At 45.8% G+C, this 11208-nt stretch overlaps 1 pseudogene; it reads left to right on the forward strand.

The window, feature by feature from the left end:
• Positions 1-422: 422 nt before the first annotated feature.
• LOC136647114 (5S ribosomal RNA) lies at positions 423-539 on the forward strand (annotated as a pseudogene).
• Positions 540-11208: the final 10669 nt, after the last annotated feature.

Consider the following 11208-nt stretch of genomic DNA (forward strand, 5'->3'; position numbering starts at 1 on the left):
GAGAATCTCCGTGTCAGGCTTTTCAGCCCAACACAGAGTTCAGGATGCCAGTCCCACTCTTACCCCAGTTTATTCCTCCATCCTACCCTCCCCTGCCCTCGTTCCACCCTCCCCTGCCCCCCTGAGCCTGCACCACTGCCCAGCAGCAGCAGTTCCTCCTTCTGCTACTGCTGGGCCCAACCACTGTCTGGTGTGAGCCCAGTGACTGTGCTCCCTGATCACCAGGCACCGTAAACATGCCTTGTGGCTTGTTTGTGGCACGCGGTGCCAGAGCTAGGGCTCAGCACTGGCACTGGGCTAGTTTAGGATTGGGCCCTTCGGCACATTATTTTAGAAATCCAAAATGTAGGTGCTAGCTACTGGGCAAACTGCATTTCCCATGAGGCCTTGTGCTGTACATCTATTATGACGCCAAGCTCTAGGGCAGCAACTATTACCCTGCAGATGCCCGATCTCGTCTGATCTCGGAAGCTAAGCAGGGTCAGGCCTGGTTAGTACTTGGATGGGAGACTGCCTGGGAATACTGGGTGCTGTAGGCTTATGCCATAGTCTTTCGAGACTGAAGGTTGCCAACCATTCTAGGGCAGCAATTTTCAACCTTCAATCTCATGGCACACTGATAAAGTGCTAAAATTGTCAAGGCACACCCATCAGTATTTTGACAATTGACAAGGCACAACATGCTGCTGGTGGGGAGTTAACATTCCCCAATGGCTCTACTAATAAATGACCCTCCCTCAAATTGCCGCGGCACACTGGTTGAAAATCACTCCTCTAAGGACAGTGGAAAAAGCAGAGATAGACACATTTCCCTTCATGCTTCAGTGCCAGAGTAGCAATGAGATAGTGGAAGATTGGATGGGAAATACACCTCCAGGCTGGATTATAATCAAAACCAGAGATATGTGTGTGTGTGTGATAATACTTGTCTTGCTTTTAAGGTGAACATTACAAATCACCCATGTCCATATCCTGAATCAAAGTATTACAAAATTCAGTGACATGACCAACTGGTGCTGTCAGAGAATTTAAAGATAAGCCAATCATAAGGTGACAGCCTAAGAATCATGCACAAAAGAGGTCTGAGAGAAAAGGAGAGAAGGGTTGACACATAATGGGGTTCCTAATGGCTTATAAAGTAGGTATCTGGCTTTGTAGAACCACACAAAGCCTATAATCTAAAAGGTTCAGAATGATGACTGTCAGACTGGCTATTTTAAATAGATATACATATTCATGAAACCCAATTGTAGCTTAACCAGATCTGTTTAACCTACTTGTTTCACCAGAATTGTCTTCTGTAGCACAAATCAGAACTTAGCTTTGCAGTGATCAGGAGCCTGCAATCTAAAGACCTCAGACAGGCAACCTGGCCAGTTCTCCCAGTGAAATCTGGTGTTGCAGAAATGGAACTCCAACATGCAATTACTGTACTTAAGCAGATCCTTTGGGAATTCAAATAGGGATATATAGACTAGCAGGTTTCCAGCCTATTAGTACCATAGCTCATGGCAATGCAGTAATTGAAATGGGATTATACGTTCAGCAGGTGTTTACTATTGCTGTTAGCAACCATAGTTTTGGTTTATGGAAGGCGCACTTGCTCTGTCATAGCTTGTGACTGATTCAGGACTGCTTAACCTTACCAGTTACCAGAAAATGTTCAGATCCTCTTAGATAACATGTTGTATTCATTCCACTCATTCATTCATTCATTCATTCATGAATCATCGTCACAGTTATTTATATCACCCACCCATGAATCCTAATGTATTACTCCTCCAGTTGCCAAAGTCATAAATTGTTCTTACATATCTCCAGCTGTCATCTCAGTCGGACCTGAGGACTCTTGATGATCTGATGAATGCCTTAGCAGATTTAAAAACTGCAGGTGCAAACTCAGCTGAACCATAAGTAGATTTGAAATTGCTCATATATCATTGTTGCTCTTTAGAAAGCCTACTGAATAAGGCTGCTCTTTTATCTCCGAAAGTACTACATTGAGACGCCCTTGTTATTTTATACAAATTACTAAACAACATTTCAATTTCCCCATTTATGATTTAAGCAGCCTCAAGGATTACATTTATTTGCACAGTTAAAAAATGACACAATTTAATTCAAATAAGCGTTAAGGCATAGATGTGGTTCAGAGGGGATGTGACTGACTGTGGAGTGTTTCGGTCAGAACTGGCTCTGTGAAGCTGAGAGTGGGAAGAGCAAAGGGCACCTGCAATCAACAAAAGAGACTCTCCTAATTATTCAGACCAACAAGCAAGCCTAACTCAGATCTTCTTATAGAGGACAAAGAACATTGCCTGAGGTGAGTGGATTCAGGCAAGCAGCAGATTCTGCTGCTGTGTTACGATTCCGTGGTTCCCTTTTGCTTTGGGTTCTCTTCTCTGGAAAGAGCATCTAGGTTGGCAACCTTCAGTCTCGAAAGACTATGGTATAAGCCTTCAGCAGGGGTGTCCAAACTTTTTGTCAGGAGGGCCACATCTCTCTGACACTGTGTCAGGGGCCAGGGAAAAAGAATTAATTTACATTTCAAATTTGAATAAATTTACATAAATGAAGATATTAGAGATTGAACTTTTATGAATGAATGAAGGTCTTGCAATAGCTCAAGGCCTATAAAAGGCCTTGCACAAAGCATGGCCGGTCTTTACTTCACTGCCACTGCTGCATCACAAATGTGAAACAGCAAGTAGTGGAGGGAGCCCTCATCCCACAGCTCATGCGAGAGGTTGAACAGTCACCCTCATGCTGAGAGCACTCACGTCGGGCAAGCATGAGCTCCAGCAAGTCTCTGGAGGGCCAGAGTCTCATTGAAGATTGGGGGCTCCCCGCAGGCTGCATTGGGAGTCCCCCGAAGGCCGCAAGTGGCCCCCGGGCCGGGGTTTGGGCACCCCTGGCCTACAGCACCCGCTATTCCCAGGCAGTCTCCCATCCAAGTACTAACCAGGCCTGACCCTGCTTAGCTTCTGAGAATCAGACGAGATCGGGCATGTGCAGGGTAACAGTTGCTGTAAAGAGCATCACTGAGCATTGATAAGAGAAATTATGCATTGATCCCCACACTTTGGCTCATCACACATTTGCTCCTTTGTTTTTGTTCTCTACACGTGCACTGGCTGCACTCCAGCAGGGGAGAAAAATAATGACATGAAAAAATAATGAAAAATACACTTTTTCGTGCTTGTTTGAGCCCAGTCACCATTATTTACAGTGCAAATTCCCACAAATAAAATGAAGAAGATTACAGGTTCCAGTGTTATCAGAGTCGTATGATAAAATCTTCCAGAAATTTCTAACCCTGAAATCTGTGAAGAAACACCATAGGGGAGAATTGTGTGACAATCCTTAGGTCCCCTGAGCAGCCCTTCTCTACTACGGTAAGGGTGTTACTACAATGTAGCATGGATTGTCTCTGTGCAGTTCACTCCTTTGGCCATTGCAGTCACAGGACTTCCCAGTGTTCCTCTCAAGCCACCGGTCCAAGAACCACTGCAGATTCAAATACTGAGTTTCAAGTGTCTGGTAGTCGACATACATTAGAAAAGACCAAAAGGAGTCAGTGACTCGTTAACTAAAGTTTCAGAGCCCAATCCTATCCCCCACCATCTCTAACACCATGCAGCCGGAATGAGTGCTGCATAATGTGGTGGTGGAGGTGGACAGCCAGTGAGAGGTAAACAACTTTTTTTCCTCTTACTTCCCAGTAGGCCTCCTCTTCACCTATAGATCCCATCAGATCCATACTAGTTATTTGGCTGTTGTGAGGAGGAAGGGAGCAGAGGTCGGGGTTGGAAAATCAGGGATAGGACCCAAAGTGTGCTTTTCCACCAAGATCCACCCCCTCCAGCCTGCTCTCCTCCCCCTACTCTCCCTCCTCACTCCCAAACCTCTCCCAGACCTCCCCCTCCCTGCCCACAATCCACCCCCTCATCTCCTCAAATACAACCTAGATCAGCCATTGGCGTATACAGGGAGCCAGTGGCTGCTTCTACCAGTGGCTTCCTCAGGCTTGGCAGCAGCAACAACAACAACAGTATTTATATACCGCTTTTCAACTAAAAGTTCACAAAGCAGTTTACAGAGAAAATCAAATATCTAATGGCTCCCTGTCCCAAAAGGGCTCACAATCTAAAAAGATGCAACACCAGCAGACAGCCACTAGAAAAGACACTGCTGGGGTGAGGTGGGCCAGTTACTCTCCCCCTGCTAAATAAAAGAGGAGCACCCACTTGAAAAAGCGCCTCTTAACCAGTTAGCAGTACACCATTTCCATCCACACTGCTCTATTTATGACAGCAGACCCTGAGTTTATTACTGAAACCATGTAAAGCTTATAACTCTTAACAACTGGGGTGTTTATGTTGGAATTTGGATGCAATGCTGCCTGCAGGACTCTGGACTGCAGTTTACTGTGCAGGCACCAAAGACCTTTACCTGCCCTCTATGATCCCTGCAGGAGGTGTGGTCCTTAATACCAATTTGCTACCTGCCCTTTTTCCATACTCTCTTCCTTCCATGCGAATGTATTTCTTTTTGAAACCTTAACCATCCCTTCCTGTGTATGTTTTATTGATAGCAACTAGCCAGGTGGTGGATTTTATCATAGGAAAAGGGGCACTTTCACTGACTGCTCTGGTTCCCCCTTTTTCCAACAGTTTGCAGGAGTGGACTCAGGAATCAGCTAGGTTGGGTGCTGGCCAAGGGCCCATGCACCCATCAGAAGGCCTATCTATCTTGGATAACCCTGAAGCTCACAGTATGGTGGCAGTAATAGCATGAGTTGGAGAAACTTGTGCCACTGCTCAGTAGAGATCTTAAGCTACAGGTGGGAGAATCACCTCTGCATCAATGTGAGGCTTCTGGGTGATGCTTTCATTACCTGGTGGGAAGGGTAAGAGAAGGGGAAACTAAAGTTTGCAGCACTGGCAGCAGCTTTTCCTCTTCCCATCCTCAGCCCACTATTGTATTTGGATTAGTTAGTTGGCAACCTTCAGTCTCAAAAGCCTCTGGTATTGTGCTCTGAATGGTGGTTCTGGAACAGCATCTAGTGTGGCTGAAAAGGCTGATTTGGGAGTGACAATCCCTTCCACACTGGGAGCAAGTGCAGTCTGTCCCTGGTCTGTCTCCCTGGCTATGGGCCTTCCTTCTTTGCCTCAGTCTGTTGGCCAAGTGTCTCTTCAAACTGGGAGAGGCCATGCTGCACAGCCTGCCTCCAAGCGGACCACTCAGAGGCCAGGGTTTCCCACCTGTTGAGGTCCACTCCTAAGGCCTTCAGATCCCTCTTGCAGATGTATCACAGCTGTGGTCTACCTATAGGGTGCTTTCCTTACACGAGTTCTCCATAGAGGAGATCCTTTGGGATCCGGCCATCATCCATTTTCATGACACGACCGAGCCAACGCAGGCGCCTCTGTTTCAGCAGTGCATACATGCTAGGGATTCCAGCTCGTTCCAGGACTGTGTCGTTTGGAACTTTGTCCTGCCAGGTGATGCCGAGGATGCATCGGAGGCAGCGCATGTGGAAAGCATTCAGTTTCCTCTCCTGTTGTGAGCGAAGAGTCCATGACTCGCTGCAGTAGAGAAGTGTACTCAGGATGCAAGCTCTGTAGACCTGGATCTGGGTATGTTCTGTCAGCATCTTGTTGGACCAGACTCTCTTTGTGAGTCTGGAAAACATGGTAGCTGCTTTACCGATGCGTTTGTTTAGCTCAGTATCGAGAGAAAGAGTGTCGGAGATTGTTGAGCCAAGGTACACAAAGTCATGGACAACCTCCAGTTCATGCGCAGAGATTGTAATGCAGGGAGGTGAGTCCATATCCTGAACCATGATTTGTGTTTTCTTCAGGCTGATCGTCAGTCCAAAATCTTGGCAGGCCTTGCTAAAACGATCCATGAGCTGCTGGAGATCTTTGGCAGAGTGGGTGGTGACAGCTGCATCGTCGGCAAAGAGGAAGTCACGCAGACATTTCAGCTGGACTTTGGACTTTGCTCTCAGTCTGGAGAGGTTGAAGAGCTTTCCGTCTGATCTGGTCCAGAGATAGATGCCTTCTGTTGCAGTTCCAAAGGCATGTTTCAGCAGGACAGCGAAGAAAATCCCAAACAAGGTTGGCACAAGAACACAGCCCTGCTTCACTCCGCTTCGAATGTCAAAGGGGTCTGATGTGGAGCCATCGAAGACACCAAGGCAGCTCATCTAAGAGAAGGAAACTCTGACCTCAAACCTCCACTGCCTTGTGGCTATGTCCAGTTGTGGAAAAGGCTTCGGGAGTCAACCTCGAGGTAAAATCCGGAGCCGGAGTCCCGGAGGCAGTTCACGGCTGTACACAGTCATGCTCTGGCAACTCCTACGACGCTACTGGAACCAACCGTATTGGCTTCTGCCTTTCCATTGGACCATTCCAGCGATGTGGAGAGGGGGGATTTGCTGCATGGGTAACAGCCTATTCTTCATACCTTCTTTACCCAGGCTTCACGCACTGGAGGGGACACTCCAACTTCGCCATACGGCGTCGGCACAACACGGGAAGCAGCAGTTTACCGGTTATAAGTCTTTGCTCAATTGGCGTAGAGCGTGACGCCAGGGGCTGCTTCCGATGGTGGGAGAGATCATTGCATCTCATTGGGCAGCTACTGCCCACCTTAAGCTGGGCAGTCCCCAGCCAGTAAGGTGTATTTGGATTGTGGATTTGGAATTTGTAACTTGACTCTATCAATGGGGCAGTGGGGCTTTGGGGTTTCAAAAGGCATCCAAAGAGAGAAAACCACTGTAACATATATAGCCCAGCCACGCTGTAATCTTCTGTATAAAGACTACAGAAGACCTGATCAAACACTGGAAAAGGGGGGAAAAAAAGCTACCTCATCATAGGGTGGAAACACATTTCATTCCACAGAATGAAAACTTCTGTGGAACTTTACACTTAGGAAAAGCTGCTGAGCGTGTAAAATAAAATTTAATAAAGACATTGATTTTTTTGTAATGCAGAGCATTTAAACAAATTACCTTTCATTGCACATTTGGTATCGCGTTGTGCAATCTGTTCTTTTGCCACAGAGTGGAATATTATCCCAAATTACTTTGCTGCTTAGGAACTGACAAAATGAGAAATGCTCATCTTGCAGCAAATGTTTAAAATCAGATGTATTTATGGTTTTGTGCGCTGTTTTGTTAGCCAAGTTTAAAATGGGGCAGTAAAGAGACAGTGGTGCTTCAGGGGTGCATCAGGGAAGGCCACAATTCATCTTAGTGCCAAAATGTGGTGACGTTTAAAATTCTACCTGTACTCTCTTTACTCATGCCTTTAGTTCCTATTAGGTTTCCCTGATGACTCCCAAGAATCTTATAGATGTAGTCCACATTAGCACATCATTTCTTTCTTTTATCTGGGGCTCACAAGACTGAGCGGCTTCAGTTTTGCCCAACAAGGAGAGAGGCTGGAAAGGAGAGGGAACTATGGGTTACTAATCCTGGATGCCAGCTTGGGATGGTAGACCTTGGATTGTGGCTGGAATGGGAGTGGCTTCAGGTAATGCCAGTGGGTGAACAAAAAAACCACCAAGAGCAAGGCAGAATGAAGGCAAAGAATGGGGATAAAGGCACAAGGGTTTAGTGACTTTGGGCCAAATCCTATTCAACTTTCTAGCACCAATGCAGCTGCTATGCAGTTCCAAAGTAAGGAAGTAAATGTTCCCTTACCTTGAAGAGGCCTCCATGGCTGTCCCTTGCCCACTGCAGGATGCAATGCACACCCTACTGGCATGGCTGCATCAGTGCTGGAAAGTTTGATAGTATTGGGCCCTTAGGCTTTTATAGGTTTTTTACCCATAGAATCCTATGGGGTCTTTTGTGGGGTGCGAGACCCTCTTTTGTTAGTTGATTATCTTTGATGGGTGCTGCCTTTGTCTTGTGACTAGCCAAGCTAACTCCACTGGCTTACTAGCAAGCCTCCTTGATTGAGTCTAACCTTGGAGTTGGTGAGCCATGGAGTACGTGAAGTTGATTAGCCAGTTGCTGGAGATTTTTTTTTTTATAACTATTTTTTCAAGGTCTCCTAAGAGATCCTTTTGTTACATGGTCAGACATGTTGTGACAGCAAGGTGCAGTTGCTGCATGAGAATTTTGGAGCAGGCAGTGTTCCATGTGAGCCAGCGTGATGGTGGGACCTTGACTGCTCAGATACATCAGGAGAGCAGCCTTCCCTTTGGCCTGTGAATCCAAGGCCTCTTGTCACCACTCCTACAGCTTGCATCACCTTGCTGGCCCAGGCCATACTCTCTTGGCAGGTGCCCAGCACCATGTATGTGTGTGCGTATGCATGTTCCCTGCACACATTAAATAAAAGCTATCAGGCAACATCCCAGCAAAAGCAGACTCAAGGCCCCTGGAGGGATTGGGGTGGGCATAAATATCTGGCCGACAGAGTTAACATACTCCGGGCTCAGCCATAATACACTGAGGTGTTTGGTTTTGTTTCCACCTCGCCCCCAGTAGTAACCGCTTTATGGGATTTATTTAGTTTTGTGCCGGAGAGGAAACCACATTAAAGATTGTAATTTCATATAGCCTGTGATTAAATTATTTAATTTGTTTATTTATTTTGTGCATGAAATTAATTTTCAGGAAACAGAGAAATAAAAAATAAGCCCCGGATATTAAAAAGTACAGCATTTAATCTTATGACAAGGAATACAATAAATCTAGGATTTTAGCACTATTATTGCCAGTATTGATTATTAGGGCAAAATGGTCTATTTGAAGCATGAAACTATTTCTGATTATAGCAAATTATGTTGTTATAATCCACAATCATTTGCTAACATGACAGACTATTTTTGAAGCCAGAATGTCATTGCAATGGCACCACTTGAAAGAAAAGAGTGGGGGGTGGAAGCAAAACAGCACGTCAGAAATTCAGTTGAGATGGTAATTCCACAAATGGAGTAGCTCCATTTGAACAATTTTCTTGCATCATCATTAGTTCATTATTTTCTATATACAGTCACCTGCAAAATGTCTTTAACCACATGAAACCAAAGACTATCTCACCCTGTTTTTCATATCTATTGTGCCATTGTTTGTCTTCCTGCTTACAGAGCCTGACCCAGAACCTTTCAACCTGAAACAAGACACAGCCTGAGACAAGAGTTTAGGAGACAAAAGTTCAGGATGCATATACTTAGATAGGTAAGCATAGGATTGAGCCTTTACATCTGTAGTGGCTTAGGACTCAATACGTGCTACCCAGGCAACAGCCATTGCCAAAGTGCCATAAGGCACTTCATGGTGGCTGGGAGACAAACAGTGCTGGTGGTTAGGCCAGCACCAGCTAGTGCTGGGTCTCCACACCAGCAAAACAACTTGCGGGAGACTGCATCGGTGAGTAGGCCGCTGAGAAGTAGGAATGCATTCTAGGGTGGACGGAGAGCAGGGGAAGGCGGGGAGGGGCAAAAATGAGTGGAGGACTACCTCAGAAGTGGGCTACCTCAGAATACCAGATGCAAGGGAGGGCACCAAGATGCAGGTTTCTTGTTGTCTTGTGTGCTCACTGAGGCATTTGGTGGGCCAATGTGAGACATAGGAAGCTGGATTACATGGGCCTATGGCCTGATCCATCAGGGCTCTTCTTATGTTCTTATGAGGAGGTGGTCCAGTGGCAGTTCAGACCTAGGGGGAGACTGGAATAGCAGCAGATGCTGCGGCCTAATCCTATCCCCCCTCCTGCACCTGAAAGCTCTACACGGACTATTCTGCACCAACGATTGATCTGGTGCAAATTCAAGTAGCCCCATAGGAGCTGTCCGGTCCTGACACAGGGTAAGGGGACTGATGTTTCATTGGAGGAGGAGAACTCCAGCTGTCTCCCTGGCCGCACAGGAAACAGCGTTGGCTGTTTCGGCACCACTGTACTGCAATGCCGGCAGCCAGTGTAGGATTGGGCTGCCCATCTGTCTCATAACCTGAAGACTGGGAGGGCATAAAAATTACAAAAACTGTTGAACAGGTAGGTTCTTATCTGTGAGTAGTCCTCTGTGGATGTCTCAAATTGGGTAATAATCTGCTCTGAAAAACAGAAAGAAGACTATGGGTGCAATCCTAACCCTTTATATCAGTGCTTTCCAGCACTGGCACAGCAGTTCCAATGGGACTTGTGTTGCATCCTGCAGTTGGGTATCACTCACAGAGGCCTCCTCATGGTAAGGAAATGTTTGTTCCCATACCTCAGAGCTGCATTGCCCTTATGTCAGTGCTGGAAAGCAGTGACATAAGGGGTTAGGATTGCTCTCTATGTCAAGTAATTATTTAAAAGAAACTACTTAGGCCTCTCCCTTCAGGATCCAGAAACAGTGAAACAAATAACTTGAACCCAAAGAACAATTAACACGGAGGATTAAAATTTAACACTCCAGTGATAGGAAGGACTAGCTGCCCATCTGTAGGACAAAGATTTTCTCCCAAAGCAGGAAAAAAATTAGTACAAAGTCAGTTATACAAGCCTGTGCTTGTCCAAAAAGTTTCTTCAGCGTCCCAGGTATGAAACAAGACATTGTTATACTTCTTGAGTTTGATGAAGTAGAAACTGTCCCTGAGTTTTTTTTCTTCTTTACTTTGCAGACAAATGTTGAATTAGGGAAAATAGGGGTGTGGATATGGAGCCTCCTGGCAGGGGAGCATGGCTAGACAGCACACGCCAGTTCATCCTGTACCTGGGTACAGTATACTCTTTTGAGCGCCTGAAGAGAGCATTCCTGTTTCCGGAATTCAGTCTCTCGCTTATTTTCTATGGCAAAATTCAAGAAGGCTTCCACTACCTGCCGGGGCAGAAACATTTCTAGAGCCTGCACTGGGAGGACTGCACTGAAGCATACCTAGGATAAAATGGTTGTCTCCTACTGGTCAGAAATACAACCAAGTGTGGTATGGAACCCAACATATGGAACATACCAACATATGGTATGGAATCTTGAGAACGATCTTCCAGGGAAGCTCACTGTTTATATTCACAGCTGTCTGCATGCCTGCCTTAAAATATTTCCTTGCGTAAGATTTCTTATTTAGGGCAATTTGTTATTAGCTAATTTGCAAATGGACTAAAATATATGTGAAATAATCGCAAGGAGACAAGAAGAGAGTGCTTTCTAAGAGAAGCATGTGGTTTATAAAAAAATTAAAAGCAGCAAAGTGATAATTAA

Source organism: Tiliqua scincoides, chromosome 3 (assembly GCF_035046505.1).
Source record: "Tiliqua scincoides isolate rTilSci1 chromosome 3, rTilSci1.hap2, whole genome shotgun sequence".
NCBI lineage: Eukaryota > Metazoa > Chordata > Lepidosauria > Squamata > Scincidae > Tiliqua > Tiliqua scincoides.